This window comes from Hippoglossus hippoglossus, chromosome 22, assembly GCF_009819705.1.
Source record: "Hippoglossus hippoglossus isolate fHipHip1 chromosome 22, fHipHip1.pri, whole genome shotgun sequence".
NCBI classification, from domain to species: domain Eukaryota; kingdom Metazoa; phylum Chordata; class Actinopteri; order Pleuronectiformes; family Pleuronectidae; genus Hippoglossus; species Hippoglossus hippoglossus.
In genome coordinates this window covers 21,733,232-21,749,233 of record NC_047172.1, presented here as the reverse complement: position 1 = coordinate 21,749,233, position 16,002 = coordinate 21,733,232, and the positions used below count along the sequence as shown (strand labels likewise).

General features: G+C 39.4%; 1 protein-coding gene across 1 annotated transcript in view; it reads left to right on the top strand.

Moving 5' to 3' along the window:
- The window catches only part of LOC117756351 (leucine-rich repeat and fibronectin type-III domain-containing protein 2), a 142,597-nt gene that overhangs the window by 94,616 nt on the left and 31,979 nt on the right, over positions 1–16,002 (top strand). The window contains exon 4 of the mRNA XM_034576795.1: positions 736–806. The gene's annotated coding sequence lies outside the window, so the exon portion shown is untranslated. The remainder of the gene's footprint in view (positions 1–735; positions 807–16,002) is intronic.

Here is a 16,002-nt window from a genome sequence, read left to right as displayed (position 1 = left end):
AATTACTAAAACAATCTATTTTTGAATAGAGGCATTATTGTGAACTTGAGTTTAATGGACAAAATGAAAACATAATACTCGGTGAGGTCTCTAAACTGAATGAGCATTAAAAGCGGTTACCGTAATGACTGTACAAGACAGATGTCGTACAGACAATAGCACGTTTATTCATCACAACAGATGTTGTTTTTTATTGGAGAGTACCACTTTATTTACAGTATTTTGTTGCATTGTATATGTAGCGTACTTATGTTGCTAGTCTTGAGTATTTCCAAGCCTGTATATAGTGAGTCTTCAGACTTAAAAGTTTTAGTTTGGTCCTGTTTAGCCTGTCTGTGAACGCTGCTGTCACCCTGGAAATAGATTAAAGACGAATGAAAAGGACTTCTTGGTGTCTCATGACGTCTGTACTGCAGAAATGAACCAGCAAAAAAAATCGGTCAAACAGACAAAAAACTACGTCTTTCATAAATGATGAGCCCAGAAAGTCTGAAGAGTGAAAATGTGTGAACAGAAGGTCTGTTCCTAACAGTGTCATTTTGCAGTGAGTTAACTTAGTTAAACGATGAAATGCTGGACACCCCCACATATAGACTTTGAATCGCAGCTTTTTTTTTGCGTTTACATAACTGCCCTTGCTAACGTCACGTAGTGATTACATGAGTTGTGCAGCACTTGTAAGAACAAAGAAAACAGTCCCTTAACCTTTTTTTACCCTCTGCTTCTTTTCCACAGGCTCATCTTGCTCTTTGAGGGTGAATGTGTGGTTTCTGAGGGACCATATGGCACAATACCACACATTATAGGTAAGGAAAGAGCCTTTGTCCACTCTTATTTTTTTTCTAGTTTGAGGCCTGAAATTACAGCCGAAAAGTCCTTGAGCTTTCTTATCCAATCACATACAAAGTGACCTCAGGCCTCAGCAGGGTCTCCACTTTTCAAAGGACTTTTAACTTGATACATGACAGAGCGCTCAGGGTGGGAGGTGATCATTTTCAGCCTTTAACACTGGGTTTGTGGATTTGGTCGGTGAAATCGTCTTGTATTCGTTATCTTCCACCCTGCAGCGATGCTTAGTATCTGCAAGATTAAACATTGTGTGGTGTTTGCATGAAGAAGTAGCTCGGCAAACATAAAACTGCCCTGTGAAAGGCCAAATTGCCACATAACATAAATAAATCACTCAGGTCACCTTTCAAATCAAAACCTCCCACTCATGTTACATAGCTACTTTTTTTTACTAACCCTTGTACTCCGTGCTTCAATATGTAGCTTGTCTCAACAGATAATTGAATACATTTAAATTAACAACATACCAGATCAGATAGCGCATTGCTAATCAGAGAATTAACAGTATATTTTTGGTTTAGTGGTGACTTTGGTAATAACCTCCACCATGAAAATAATTTTCAGTTTCAATACAAATGTCATATTCCCTGTCAGGGCGAACTTTCACCAATTTTGCACACAGAGTTAATTTTACAGTATTACAGTACAGTATTTTCTGTGGTTCCAGAGGGAGACATTTTAAAGTTTAAATAAATAATGTTATGTTAAGCTGCTTTCAGACATGCACTGAACTCCAGATAATCTCCTGACATCCTCCAGAGGGGCTGCATGTGAGAACGCAAATGTCGAATCAGTGGCTGCGGACGTTCTCTGCAGGTTTTCCTGTCCTGTTGTAAAAATCTGCAGAGAATAGAGCAGGAGATTATCCATAGGAGCCGCCGCAAGTGTAAACAAAAATAATGACATTCTCTAAAAAAAGAGTTTAGATATCTTAGCTTGGCCTTGGGGTGACTATATATTCAGAATATTACGAGTTTGAATTGATGGGGATTTAACTGGTTGACGGTGTCCATCAGTTTTCTAGTTGTTGGTCAATTTCTAAGGAAATCAAATCAAATCTGAATTGTTCCCTCAGATTGTGCAGGAGTCAAGTGATGCCACTTACGTAGCAAAATATTCAGTTGGTAGCTTTATTGTGTTTTTAGAAGCCTTGGTGAAGTACTTTCACATTTCTGTAATTCTTACGGCTTCACAACACTAGGGCCACTTTACAGCAGTGAAGCCATGAGTGGAATCCAAACATAAATAGCTCACCTTCTCCTCAGGAGTAGCCTTTCTGATGAAGTGCTGCCGTTTGTTTGTTGAATGGTAAATATTTGTCATATGTGCTGGTTCATGACAAATGTGTGGGACTTTAATTTGATGTGTGCAATTAAATCTGAATGCATGAGCAGTTGACAAAAGTATGTGGACACAATACTACTCAAAACACATTCGGTCAAACCTGAATCTTCTGAATAATAAGAAACTATTGTGCTGCATAGATGTACAAACTCTTTGCATTGCAGATGTGTGTTATTATGGGGTGGCTATGAGCGGGTCAATCCACTAATCAGAAGGTCAGCAGGTCATCCCTGCCAAAGTGCCCTCGGGCAAGATACTGAACCCCAAGTTGCCCCCAACAGCTGTGGTGCTGTCAGTGTGTGAATGTGTGCGTGAAATGTACCACATAAATGCAGTAATACAATAACCACACTAACACACATCCCAGTGAGAATCGGTAGCTGTTGTAACAATATCATACTTGCACAGACCTACTGACTAGAAATTAAAAACACTTTGTTTTTGTATGAAACACTAACTTTAGCATATTGTTTGTCTGCTGCACAATTTAACAGCCCTCAGAGACCCTCATTTTATGATTATAGTAATATTATAAATGACTGGACTGTAAACAGTGTAAACTGTCAATTCAGGATTTCATCGTTACTCAGAGTGGTGAAATAGCCCCTGCATGGCTGTTTAAGAAGTTTATTATAAGCAAAATGATTCGCCACACTTTACATCCAAACGCTGACAAATCATTATCCCTGAAAGAGCCATGAACACACAGTGACGAGCTGTCTAACCATGAAACTGTTGTTTATTCCTGCAGCTTCAGTGTAAAAAAAGCCATCCACAGTCTTCGTCTAACCCAGATCTGCCACTGATAGACTCAGAGATACATTCCGCTCATTATTTTTGCAATTTGTGCAGTTTTAGGCACAAACACAACTGTTTGTGTTGATCTCCTCATAAGTGCTGTTATTGTTGGTTGTTTTCTGTCTGTGCCTGCAAGCACATCTCGCTAATGACGCAATTTAACAGCTTGTATTTTGAAAGATGGCTGACTTGATAGTTAAAGATCATTTATTTGCCGTAAACCACTTATCCGCGGAGGGTTGCGGGGAAGCTGGAGCCAGTCCCTGCTGACATTGGGCTGGACAGGTCCCCAGTTCATCACAGGTCTGACATATGGAGACAAACAACCATTTACACTCACATTCACACCTTCAGGCAATTTAGAGTCCCCACATCACCTGCATGTGTTTGGACGGTTGGAGGAAACGTATGCATACACAAGGAGAACATGCAAACTCCACAGAGAAAGGCCCTGGTTAGAACCCAGTCTCTTCTCGCTGTCAGGAAACGGTGCTAAACACTGCACCACCGTGCCAAATGATATATAAAGTAGGGTGTGATATTAAAGGGGACATATCATGAAAATTCCACTTTGTTAGTGCTTCTACACGTTAATGTGGGTATCTGGCCTACCAACCCCAAAACTCTGGAAAAAAAAACGTCATGCTTGAGTGACTGGAATGAGCTTCCTGTGTATTGTGTCGTCACAATACACTGGAAGTCTCCCTACATGGCCATGCCCCCCCCCCCCGCCCCCCCATTGGACGCGCATTTCTCCGCGCTGGTCAGCCCACGATTCTGCTTTCTCCGCTTGTTGTTGTACCCGTTGAATGTCGGGGTTCGGGGGTAAATGATGGTCTTCATAGCCCCCCCCCCCCCCACCTCTCTTTCTCTCTCTGTCTGTCTGCTTGTGTGCTTGTAGTGGATGGGCAGAGGGGGACATTTAATTATGTGATTGGGAAAATTAAAACTCCAGGACAACAGAAGGGGAATACAAAGTATGGGATGCATATTTGATAATTTATATCATATAAAATATGTAATTTATATCGTTTAAAATCATGGGGGGAGAGGGGGGAGGGGGGAGCTGGCTCATTAGCATTTAAAGGAACAGGCACTCAAAACAGGTCACTCTGTGGAGGGCTGTTTTAGACAGGGTAAAAAGGGTGCTGTTTGAAATGATCCTTGTGGTATTTTACAGACATTTCATTAAGACCCCAAGGAACCATATCAACTTGTGGTAAAATGGGCATACAATGTCCCCTTTAACTGAAAGCTAACATATGAGATAGCTGCAGCTAGACAAATGCTAAAGTTTATTTTAGATTTTCCCATAGCTATCTCAAATGTGTTAATAAATGGTTAAATAGCTTTAAAATCACATATTTAAATACATACAAAAGAAAATCGATATGTCTCAGAGTTCCCTTTGGGCTGGTGTTGTTTTAGTGTAGCGTCAGAACCAGAATAAACACAGTTGTGTTAAAAGCTGTGGAATAGTCAGTGTTTTGTCAGCTTTAGGAATAACACTTACTAGATTTAAGTTGATTGGGTTAAAAGTAAAACCCTCTTCAGATTTGAGGTCCTTTGTTAGCGTGGACACAGCTAAAGCCCTGTCCACGCTAATGCGAATATTTTTGCAAAACAATCTGGATTTTTCCTCTGGGTTTGGGCCTTGCATCAACATGCAAACGGCATTTTAAGTCACGAAATCTGACAAAGCACAGATTTTCCAAAACAACTTAGACAAGACTTAAGTTTTAAGTTAATGATCATTCACGCTGAAACAATCAATCTGTCCAACCAATCTCAGAGTCATGACCTATGGGGGAACATTTTTTCCTTTCTTTCCATCTTGGGTGATTTTTCTTTTATTACAGGATGACAGTCTCTTTTCTAGCTGAGATTGAAAATTGATCGTGACCTCATAGACAGAAGTTGACAAAACAGTTCTGTCACAGAGTCCACTCAGCAGCTGATTGCATCCCTCCTGTCAGTGTGCATGAAATATGTTAACACTGCATGTATTTGCACAAGGACTTTCCAGGTGCAGCAGCACGTGAACACGAGGACGGCGGTGATGGGTTACATACTGATCACCTTATGATGATGTCACTAATTCACACTCATCGAGCGTCGTCCTACATTATTGACGCACACTTTCTCTCCTGCAATTCGACACGATCAAAGGAGCACTTTCATGCTTTTGATGCTTTATGCATGTTCACGCGGGAGGATTTTGAAGGTCGTATGATTGCTGTGGAAAAAAATTACAGCAAAGATATTAAAGAATAGATGCGGAATACAAATTTCGCACTCTTACCTTTTTGTAATGCGCAACTTTCACCAGCTTAGCCTCAGTCTCTGTACGTCACGGCACTGAAGGAAAACAATGCTTGAACTTGAGCAGTGGAGGATTTATTTTTGATTTGAAGTACGTTGAGCTTAGTGTGTACAGCACATGATCAGAGGGAAGTGGTGTCTGGCTATATTTGGCTCTCACATTAAATTAAAGGATATAACACAAGAAAATGGATCAAAGCCATGTTGCAAATCAATTGAAGGTGTTATTTTGACTCCAAGATGCCTTTTTGAAGATGCAGGCTTGAATGTGATGAATACAATGCATCATTGTTAAGGGATTACTGTGTTATTTATAATGTGTTGCAGTTTGATGATTCATAAAACAGCTTTATGAGGTGGAGGTGGTTCATTAACGTGTGATGTTGCTGAACCCGAGGCTGAGCGGGAAAAAGGTGCAGCTATAGATGAAGATATATTTCGTGGGCAGAATGAGTGAAAGCTTGATAAATCGTCTTTGACCTGCGGTGAGGAGGAGATCCAACGAGCTTGGGCTGGATAAAAAATAAGTTGCTTTCCCTTTCAGGAATGTGTCAGGAAATCCATCATGCATTGTCTCAATTAGCTCCCCCCTTCATCCAGTGATTCATCAACTGTGATATCTTAACGAAAACACTTTGCACACACAGTCAATTTTAACTGTAATGGGCATGTTTAGTGTGACAGGGCTCTGTGTTATATTTAGGTAACATCCACTCCTTATTTTGTCTTTATTGTGTCTTTTATATCTTAAACAATAAGAAGAAAACAAGGCCTGTGAACAAAAGACCTATATATTGTATGTTATTTAATCTTGTATGTGTTGAGCCATGACACATTAATACTGAAAAAGTAATTTCATCTCATTTGGACTGATTCAGAGAAACATAACTTGAATCCAGTTCCCCTGTTCCAGTTGCTATGAAATGTGTATCAACACAACCTTAAACCTGCTATCAATTAATTATTATTATTATTATTATTATCATTACTACAATGGATTGCATGTTGGTCCTTGTGACGAATCCAAGTATCTCTCCACAGCTCTGCGTCTCTCCTCAGCTCTAGAGACCGTTTGACTTTTTCTCAGCCCGTTGTTTTGGTTTCACAGTCTGTAACTTTAATGTTGTTTGCAGTAGGTAGCTGTTTAAAATGAAAACATAGCCGGTAGCTAGCAGTTAGGTGAGTGTCACGGAGCACAGTGTTGCCAACTGCTCTCAATGGACAGTAGCAATAGACTTGAAATGTTACTAGATCATGCCGCACAATAATTTTGATGTTCATAATATTGTCATACAACTATCTATTTGTATATTAAGGATAAAATAGTAATAAAAGCTAAACTTAACTGAAACTATTTTTTATCAAACTATTATTATCAATGCACCTATAATATTTATAGGTGTTTTTCATAGATTTTTATAAAATCTAGGGAGAAAGTCACTAAGTTGGCAACATTGGAGCCTGTAGCAGCAAAAGAGCCTGATCTTTCCTACAAGAATTGATGTCGACTATTAACAGAAGTAAAATGGAGAGGGAACATTGTGCTTCAGCAGGAGCATACAAACATGACCCCAAATTAATGCTAATGTTGCCCCATATTTACTGGTATGGAAATTAGCAACTGCTTGCCACCACCTCCACTATATCATATTGATGAAATGTCAATATTGTGGCTAACAGCTCATTTGTACTGACCTCGCGTGGCCATAATTCACTCAGTTCAGGTTTTTAAATGTACAACTCTGTGCTGAGGAAAAGTCACGGACTAAAAAAACCTAACCTGACCCAATACATTCTATATAGTATAGTTTTCCTCAAGAAATACTTGTAAGTGTAATTCTCAAATGTGACATTTATTTGTGTAAAGGCACATCCTCTACATGTATATGTGCGTTATACAATGGGGATCTACATTTTTACCATATGTCGTCTTATCCGGGTTAGTCTGAATGACATTATGCTGCAAGAGAGACCCGACACGCAGAGTTTGAACAAACCCTCTGTTCGTACACAGTGTTTGTTTCACAGCCGAGGTGCCACGTGTATTGGCAGGATGAGAGGCAGGTGTGATGAAAGGAGGGCGGGCTGCTGGTGGGGGGGACTGATCAGGAAATGGTGTAGGGAAATCTAATTTATTTTTCATACGCTGCTGAGATGGAATGTCATATATCATGCTATGCAGCAATTTCGTGACACTCTCAGGCTCACGAAAGATGAAAGAATAGTGATCAAAGATACAGAGGGAGAAGTCAGCTGCTGGAGCTGCTGTGGGATCCACTTCTATACTGAAAACAATATAAACTGTGCTGAAATAGTCATCCAGTAAACTGTCACTGCTGGTTTTCACTGTAGGACAACTCACTTCAAACATCCAACACAGGAGGCAACAGCGACTAACTGAATCATTTTCTTGCTCTTTATCGCCTCCTGGTGGGTTTTTTGCTTTGTAGTTCAAAAATTCTGCCGCCAAATAAATGTTTTGTCCAAGATGTTTTGGGGTGTTTTAGGTAGTTGTTATCACACTGATGTGCTCCTTTTTTCAGTAAGTTTGGTTTTAACTAGTTATGAGACGCTATAAAAATGAGGTGACATGTCCTGATGGACAAATGACTCATGATGGGTAATGTTAGTTAAAATCCCTAAATTCAAACAAATTTACTAGTAATTGTTATAATTCTGTCACACCTATGTGACGCTCTGCAACTTATAAAGATGTATATAGATGGACAACATGACTGCTCCCTAAAAGTGAAGCTGTAGCATCTCCATCGCCACCTGGTGGCGGGCTGCCGTATGGATCGTAAACTTCACCTCCATGTTTGTGGATGGGATATGGGCAAAACTCAAAAGTCAAAGTACACGTTCAATAAACTTTTTTTATTAGTCTTCACATGATGTTTGTTCAAGGGTTACTTTTTCCATTAACTTTGTTTTTAATAAGTTATTTGGTACTATAAAAATGGGGTGAGCCGTCATGATTGACAGCTAAAACTGACTTGAGTACGTAGAGTGCATGTTGCAGTGGGACCTCAATGCTAGGCCTTCATCCCCGACAATTTACAATTTTTAAGATGGTTTAAACCTTGTGTCTTTGTTCATAAAATACATGACATTGTTGTAACCATTGTACAGTTGCATTTAATAATGCAGCTATAACGTATGTATGTGTCATGACATTATCAGTTTGACTGAACACTTTGAAGCTCCCTCACTCCAGTTATATCTCTACTTATAAGTGTTGATCAGTGTTGAAATCAGTGCAAAGGCCATGAGAACCAAAAGTGTACTCTAGGAGCTGGACCCATAAAGTGGTTGAAACCCCAAAAGCAATTAAAACATTATTGCTCTGTGTATGTGAGGTGCAAATGAAGTAACACACTTGAATATCTGCTAACATCAATGAACCGGGCACAGCCTACTGTCTGGGGAGTTATGTGAGAAACACCAGCATTTATTTAAAAGTCGCTCCTGTACTTCAGAGGGTGTTAAGCTCTAGAAAGAATGTGAGCGTAAAGTAATTCACAACTAAAGGCTTTGTTTACAAAATGCAACCGTTTTAAGAAACACAAATAAACTTTACCCTCAGTTCTAAAACGTCTAATATACAATGTTTTTTTAACATTTTTGGGGGATTTAACTTAGTTTTTCTAATGAAATACTTTATTATCCCCCGTCATGGTCCTATGAGTGGATGGAGTCTTCTCAGTTGTCTTGGAGAGGACTCATTTGTTAATTGTAAGTGTTGATAAATGGATAACAGATGATTATGGGGCAGCCATTTTCGTGTGTCAGTCAGCCTTTCGATTATTTTGACTTTTAACGTTGCCATCATTATCAAGGTGTCTAAACCTTATATATACAATCTATGGTCTAAACTAGGTGATTTTTTTTATGTCTAAACCTAACAAGGTATTAACCTGGAAGTTCAGAACACAGGCATATTATTCAAATTCAACTTTTATATTTGGAAGTTGGTGATCAGCACTGATGTATTTAGTTATTTGGTTGCAGTCTTGGGAGCTGTGTCCACTAGCATCTCACTAGCTTAGCTGCTCAGACACAGTCTTGCTGAGGTTTGAACTCAACCATGTGCTAAGTCGAAGCTGATTTCTCTGTCAAAATGAAACAAAGCCACCTGACTGTTAAAACACAGCTGACTTGATTGATATGTGTTTCCATGACATAGCCCTCCTCTCGAGGTCTCAATATACACTAACACTTTATGTCATATAAGCCAAATAACAAATATGTTTCAGCACAGAAAAAACTAATTCTTGCATGTTGCAGGCCATTCAAAAGAGAAGGCGTCATTGTGCCGTGGTACTGTTGTTGAGTTGTATCTGAAATGGCCTTAAAGCTCACAGACTGTTCAAACTAAGCCTTCTGACAACATATTAATGTGGTTTAAAGGATTTGCGATTTAATTTAGTTTTAAACTTACACTTAAATCACAGCTAAGCTAACGGCTAATAAAAGTCACTCGCGATTTTTGATTTGCCAAGCTAGTGTGGTGATAGTAATTACATCAGAGATTGTTTCACGTTAAAACAATTTTCAAACACACAATTTGTGTATATCGGTCATCGATCCACAGATGCTTTTGAGATTCACCAGAAGTTACAAAGCTATAAAGTTAACATTGTGTTGACTGTGATCGTATTTTTATACTTATATATTTTTATCCCGGCATCGATCCTCACAACTTAAGTTCTACTGAGTCCACATTACCTGGAATAAGTTCTGTATAATGTTAACTCAAACAAAGAAAACCTACGCAGATTTATTTCTTTATTCATAAGTCTGTCATTGATTGGCTGCTTTAAAGTTTGTTACTTGTTACTCACCAGATATACACAGCCACTTCAGTAGCTATATCAGGCTTAGACCTGTTTTCTATTTGCAAACTGTACCATGTTCCACTTTATGATTTTATAAATAGAGGCGCACAGCATTCACTGCAGAAATATCCCTCTTAGCGACCCATTTGTTCTCCAAAATATTGTATTTTTTTGTCCTATATAATTTGTTAGTGGGTGTGTGCTCTTATCTTCAAACAAGCAAAGCTGATTTGCATTTGGGAACAAGCACAATTTTACCCCACTGGCAGATACAGTATATCAGTGAAGATTTAAGTACTCAGCACAAGATTAATTGACAGACTGGGATTTTTCTTTTTTCTACAATTATAGATAGTAATTATCAAGATACAACTCTCAGCAAACCCATGCAGCACGTGCCTTTTGCTTGATGAAGATGAACACCTACTAAATTGGAGAGGACTGTGGGTGGGTGTAACTGGTGGGTGTATTACTACATTAATCTTAGCTACTCTATAGCCTTCAACATTAACCACGTCTGAGCGCTACACAATACAAGTGTCTTTCTGCAAGAGCCAGAATGTACGGAGCTCAAATAGACTCAAAATAGTGTCTGTACACGGATGATGATGTATAGAAAATACTCTGGAATTGAATCATGATTTATCACGTTGGCATTTCAGCTGTGTTTCATGGTCAAATGATTTCGGGAGATTTGTGGAGACGGAAGGAGGCAAGAAGCATGAAAGGGGTTTCAAAGATCTGCTTATAAGGAAGCAAATATTTAATTAAATATGCTTTTGAGTTGTAAGATCCAGTTTGACCCGTTCTAAGACAAAATGTCAACACTCAAGCTTTCTGCTGCATATTTACCATTCACTTTTTACAAGTCCCAACTTAATCAAATTTAAATAATAATCAGACAAAGAAAAGGTCAAATTAAACCTTAACTCAACCTTTTTTTTCTTTGTTCAGTTTATTGGCAGGAGACGATCAACTTCAAGGTGCATTACCGCCATCTTCTGTGTTTTCAAAAGTGGGCTTTAATCTTTAATAAAGCGAAATAAGTAAATGCTTCAATCCACTATTTTTTGTGGATATACTTTATTGTATTTACAAAAGAGGACCTTTTGGATCTTGTCTTAATTTAACGTTTAATTTTTACTCTGAAAATGGCAATCATTAATTAAACAGGCTGAAGGAATGAGTGATGAATGTTGCTGTTGTTGTTCTACCAATACAGATAAAAGCCACGCTGAACTTGTCTTTGATGTTCGTGCAGCATGTAGGTTTGTGAAAAATAAAAAATAAACAATGGCTGCTGTTGCAATTTGTAAACAAGTGCCAGATGTAGCTTACAACAACATTTAATTGTTTATTAAATCAATAAATTTAAACCTAATTGTCTTCAGTTAATTGGTTAGAACCATAGACTGTAAAGTAGCAAGTTCCCGCCAATTCCTGCTCTACTAATCGCAAGTCAGTCTCAGCTGTCAATCATGTGATTTTATAGAAACGGTGTAAAGCATAACTAATTAAATCCAAAATCACCTGAAAAAAAGGGGCACTTGAACATACATCAGTGTATGATTACTTTGACTTTCTACTTTTGTCCATATCCCATGATGCTAACATGGAGGAGCTGGGGTTTGTGAACTATATTGCAACTAGCCACCAGGAGGCGATCAAGATGCTGTTGGGGTGCAGTCATGTCGTCTATAATTAAGACAAATAACCCATAACCTGCCAGGGATCATATTGGTGTGGCAGGTCAAAATTGCAGCATTACATTGAGAGGTTTTAACTAACTTCGATGTTTGGTGTTAGACATATAGTGCACAGCAGGTTTATCAGAGTTGGTATGATATACATGATGTGGGCAGGAAAACCAAAACAACAAGCTAAAAGACAATAAAATGCTGCTTTAAGCCTTCGGGATACCGTCCATTTCACACCACACATAGTCCTGGGCATTTGTTGAAATAAAAAGTATCAGTTAGACCCTTTGGAAATGTTCAGTCAGTCAACTTGAAACAGTACAACAGGTTAGTGTTTGGCGTGTAGGCTCCGACTTAATCACTGATATGATTACACAGATATGACGGGAGTGATGAGCAAATACTTGGAACCCCCACCTGAGGGAAACCAACAGGTGGGGGTGCTGGGTATCTGCTTAAATAGACCACCTAATAAGGTGGGTGTGTATTATAGATGATTGTGGAGAGTGAGGTATGTCACACGATTGGAGCAGCGCAGCTCGAGTTGGCTTCCTGAACTAGCTCGCGAGCGTCGCTCCATTTGTGAAACTTTACATTCATACACGTGTAACAGCTTGTGTAATTATCATGATAAAAGAAGCAATTAGGGAAAATAATACATATAATGAGCTGACTGTATTTTAGCTGTAGCCTGCAGAAGCCAGTGAAGTGTTTGAAATGATCCTTTGTTTGCGATCATGCCTGTACGGCTTAAAATCAATGAGTGTGCGCCGTGCTGAGAACAAGATATCTTGTAAACACTCCCACACAATGGTTCTCATGCATTATGACATTTTTATGTGGCAGACTGACATTAACTATATGTACCAGGCAGTGTGATATATGTACATTATGTAAGTATGAGTCAAAAAGCTCCCAGCAGGGGTCCGTCAGCTTGACGATGGAGAGTATGGCTCATCAGATCGGATACATCTGAAGATGTTAATGGATCAGTGACAGATTGTTTCCTTCACTGCAGATGAACATTTTCATTGTGGCGTTCAAGTACAGAAGGAGAAAAAAACAATCTTTCTTTATTTGCCTGGTTTAATTGCTTATTAACTTGGGATTACTTTGTGTTTTTGTTGAATGATTTTACATGATAATTAATCAGTTTCAGTCGGCAAATGAAACCCCTCCACAACAGAGCCCATCAGCTAAACAAGCTTATATGATGCATTTCAAACTGGGCCACCTCTGACGATTGTTGCACACAATGGACAATTCCTTAGAAAGGAGAGCACTGATCTGCGCTAAAGCGGAGCGGGTTTTCTATCCCCACCCAATTTGATGTGACAAACCCAGTGGAGCTGAACTAATGCTGTTAAAAAGCCGCACCAGCCACCATGTGCTTTTGTCTATTCTTCCACTGCGGAGGCACAGGAAGTCGTCATGCAAGTGTACGCAGAGATGAGTCAAAAAGCAGAGGAACTCAACCTTGCACGAGAACAAGCTCGTCTAGCTCTTTGGAGACCCCAATTTTGAAATCTCTGCTGTGGAAGCAAATCTATTTTCCACCTCCGTCGGGTTGTGTTTTCATGTTGTGCCTTTTGTGTCCCCACCTGTCTCCCCTCTGTGATTAGCTCTTTCACTTTTATTACAGCATCAAGGGTAAAGCTTTTGCGGACAAGTTCGTTTTTCGTTGAGCATATTAAATTGCCCTCCGTTGCATCATAACATCAGGATTATTTTCATGCCTTGGAAATGTTTTTTCAAGGCATTCATCAGTGCAAGGTCTTCTGTTATCCTCCCTTATGTGTTTCCCAAGTCTGCAGAAGGAACCATGGGCACTTAGAGAAGCCTGTGATTGAAGGGATAGATGGAACCAAGGACATTTTACACGCATTTAGAAAAATACATGCTTAGATTTGAGGCTTGGTGGCTTCTGAGTACATAAAGCAGTCTCTCTGTCATCGTGTGTGATTACCAGATATAAAGGTAATATTACTGGTTACTTTTTTTTTTTTCTTTCTCAGGGATGCAGCAATTAGTTCTGCTGTTTCTGGTTGAGAGCAAAATGAAATACGACGGTACATTAACCCATTTTACAATTCAGCATATGTAGAATATGAAGATTTAGTGTTGGTACAGTTCAGGATGTTCTATTTGAACCTATTTACATGCAACCTGTATCCGTCTGTCGCATCTGGACAAAGAAAAACCCATCATGCGGTGTGATTTAATTGCAATAAGATTCGATTGTGTTCAGTTCTTAGTCAGCTAAAAAAACAGTCTGTACAACATGACCAGCTATTTGTAAAGTCATCTAACTCTAACTGCGTATTCCTGGCTTTCTTATACCTGCAGTATTCTCTACTAAACTGATTCTACATGTGAATATACACAATCTGTAGGTGAGGGACATGATTTTTGAACGAGACGCCTTCTAGTTTCTTTTTCTAGTTTGACCAATCAAAGGCAAACAGTGTGGAGAGCATTATTTGCATTCACATAATCGGCTGTAGCTCAGGAGGAGGAGTGGGTCGTCCACTCAACAAAAGGTTGACTATTCAAGCCCATGTCTCCCCTATTCCGGGTATTGAAGTGTCCTTGGGCACGATACTGAAGCACAAATGGCCCCTGAGAGCTGTGCCAGTGTGTGAGTGATGTGTGATGTCCTGCACGTCCTGTGTCTGTTGCTATGAGAAATGATGCACACTATTACAATGACTAGTTTCGACTGCTGTAAGTGCTGCATGAGTTGCAGTATTCTCATTAATACACATAAAGAGGAAATGATTAGCATCTATCGATTAAGTAAGAGCATGTTGGATAATGTCACATGAGAGGGATCAGATTTTAGGTTTAATCCTACCAGACGGAATGGGGAGGCAAAATTGAACCGACAGTTCTATGCCAAACAGTAATACACATCTCGCAAGAGCAACAAATGAGAGATCATGACAGTGGTTATATTTGTTCTCCTGTGGTGGGCTGAGTGTAAAAGCATATGATTTCTAAAGTAAAGTTTGTCCGCGGTGTCCTTCTGAAGATCTTACCTTGTCGAGGGAAGCTGTGAGAAGCCGGCGAGAATCAATAAATGGATTCCAGGAGCCTGCAGACCCCCCCCCCCCCCCAGCATGACTTTGACAGTGCTCCCATTCTTTTTTCTCACACTACTTGACTGTTATGTTTCAATCAATGGACTCCAGTGACTGGATATCAGCACAGCCATCCCAATGACCACAGAGCCGATCAAGTTGCTGTGTGCACTCTGAACTCGGGCCACATGCAATTTCTGTTTCAGGATCAATGTTGCAATTTGAATCACACTGAGTGAATGATTGATGATGGAATCGGGAAACCTTTACCCCATCTTGTTGCTCTGAAGTGTAAGATTACAAACAATTTACAAGCAATTTGTATTTTTACAGCACTGACATACATAATCATTATACCTACTGTGACAAAAACATCCAATTTAATCCTGCAACAATCAATATTTGATCTTACCAATGGAAAAGAAAATGACAATGTAATATGTATAAAGCTTCACTCACAGTTACAAACTAAGAATAACCAGCCAAGATCTGCACTTCCCCACTCAGCTCGGACTTTTAGCGTCTTTCACCTCATGGTCGCCAGCTTTAATATACAGCTATGGAGCATTAATCCACTGCTGGGCATGTTAATAGGCATTTAAAACCTTCCCTACAAGTAAGTAGCTAATATTTTACTAGGTGATGGTTAATATGGTGTTGAGGGGGTTTGTGACAAAGAAATTATGAAATGCAGCTTTTAATTCAATATTTGAATTAGTGTTTGATTTAATCTTCCAGAAATCAATAAAAAAGTCATGTGGTAAACAAGTGACAAATAGGACAAATAGTGAGGGTTTAAACAGAAAAACACTGCAGAGCTGTAGTCAAGACTCATAAGCTCCTTTCAGACATGCACTGAACTCTGCGCTGTATTTTCTCCCGAGGAGGTGCATGTGTGCATGCAAATGTCTGAGTGAGACGCTCTGCAGTCTCTGCGGACTTTCTCTGTCTGGCCTCTGTCCATATAAAATCAAGGAGAGGTTGACGTGGTTAATTTGAGACGATAAACAAATTACATTCACACCTACAGCTGTTTGGTTGTTCTCTGTATGTTGGCCCATGCGCATGCGATAC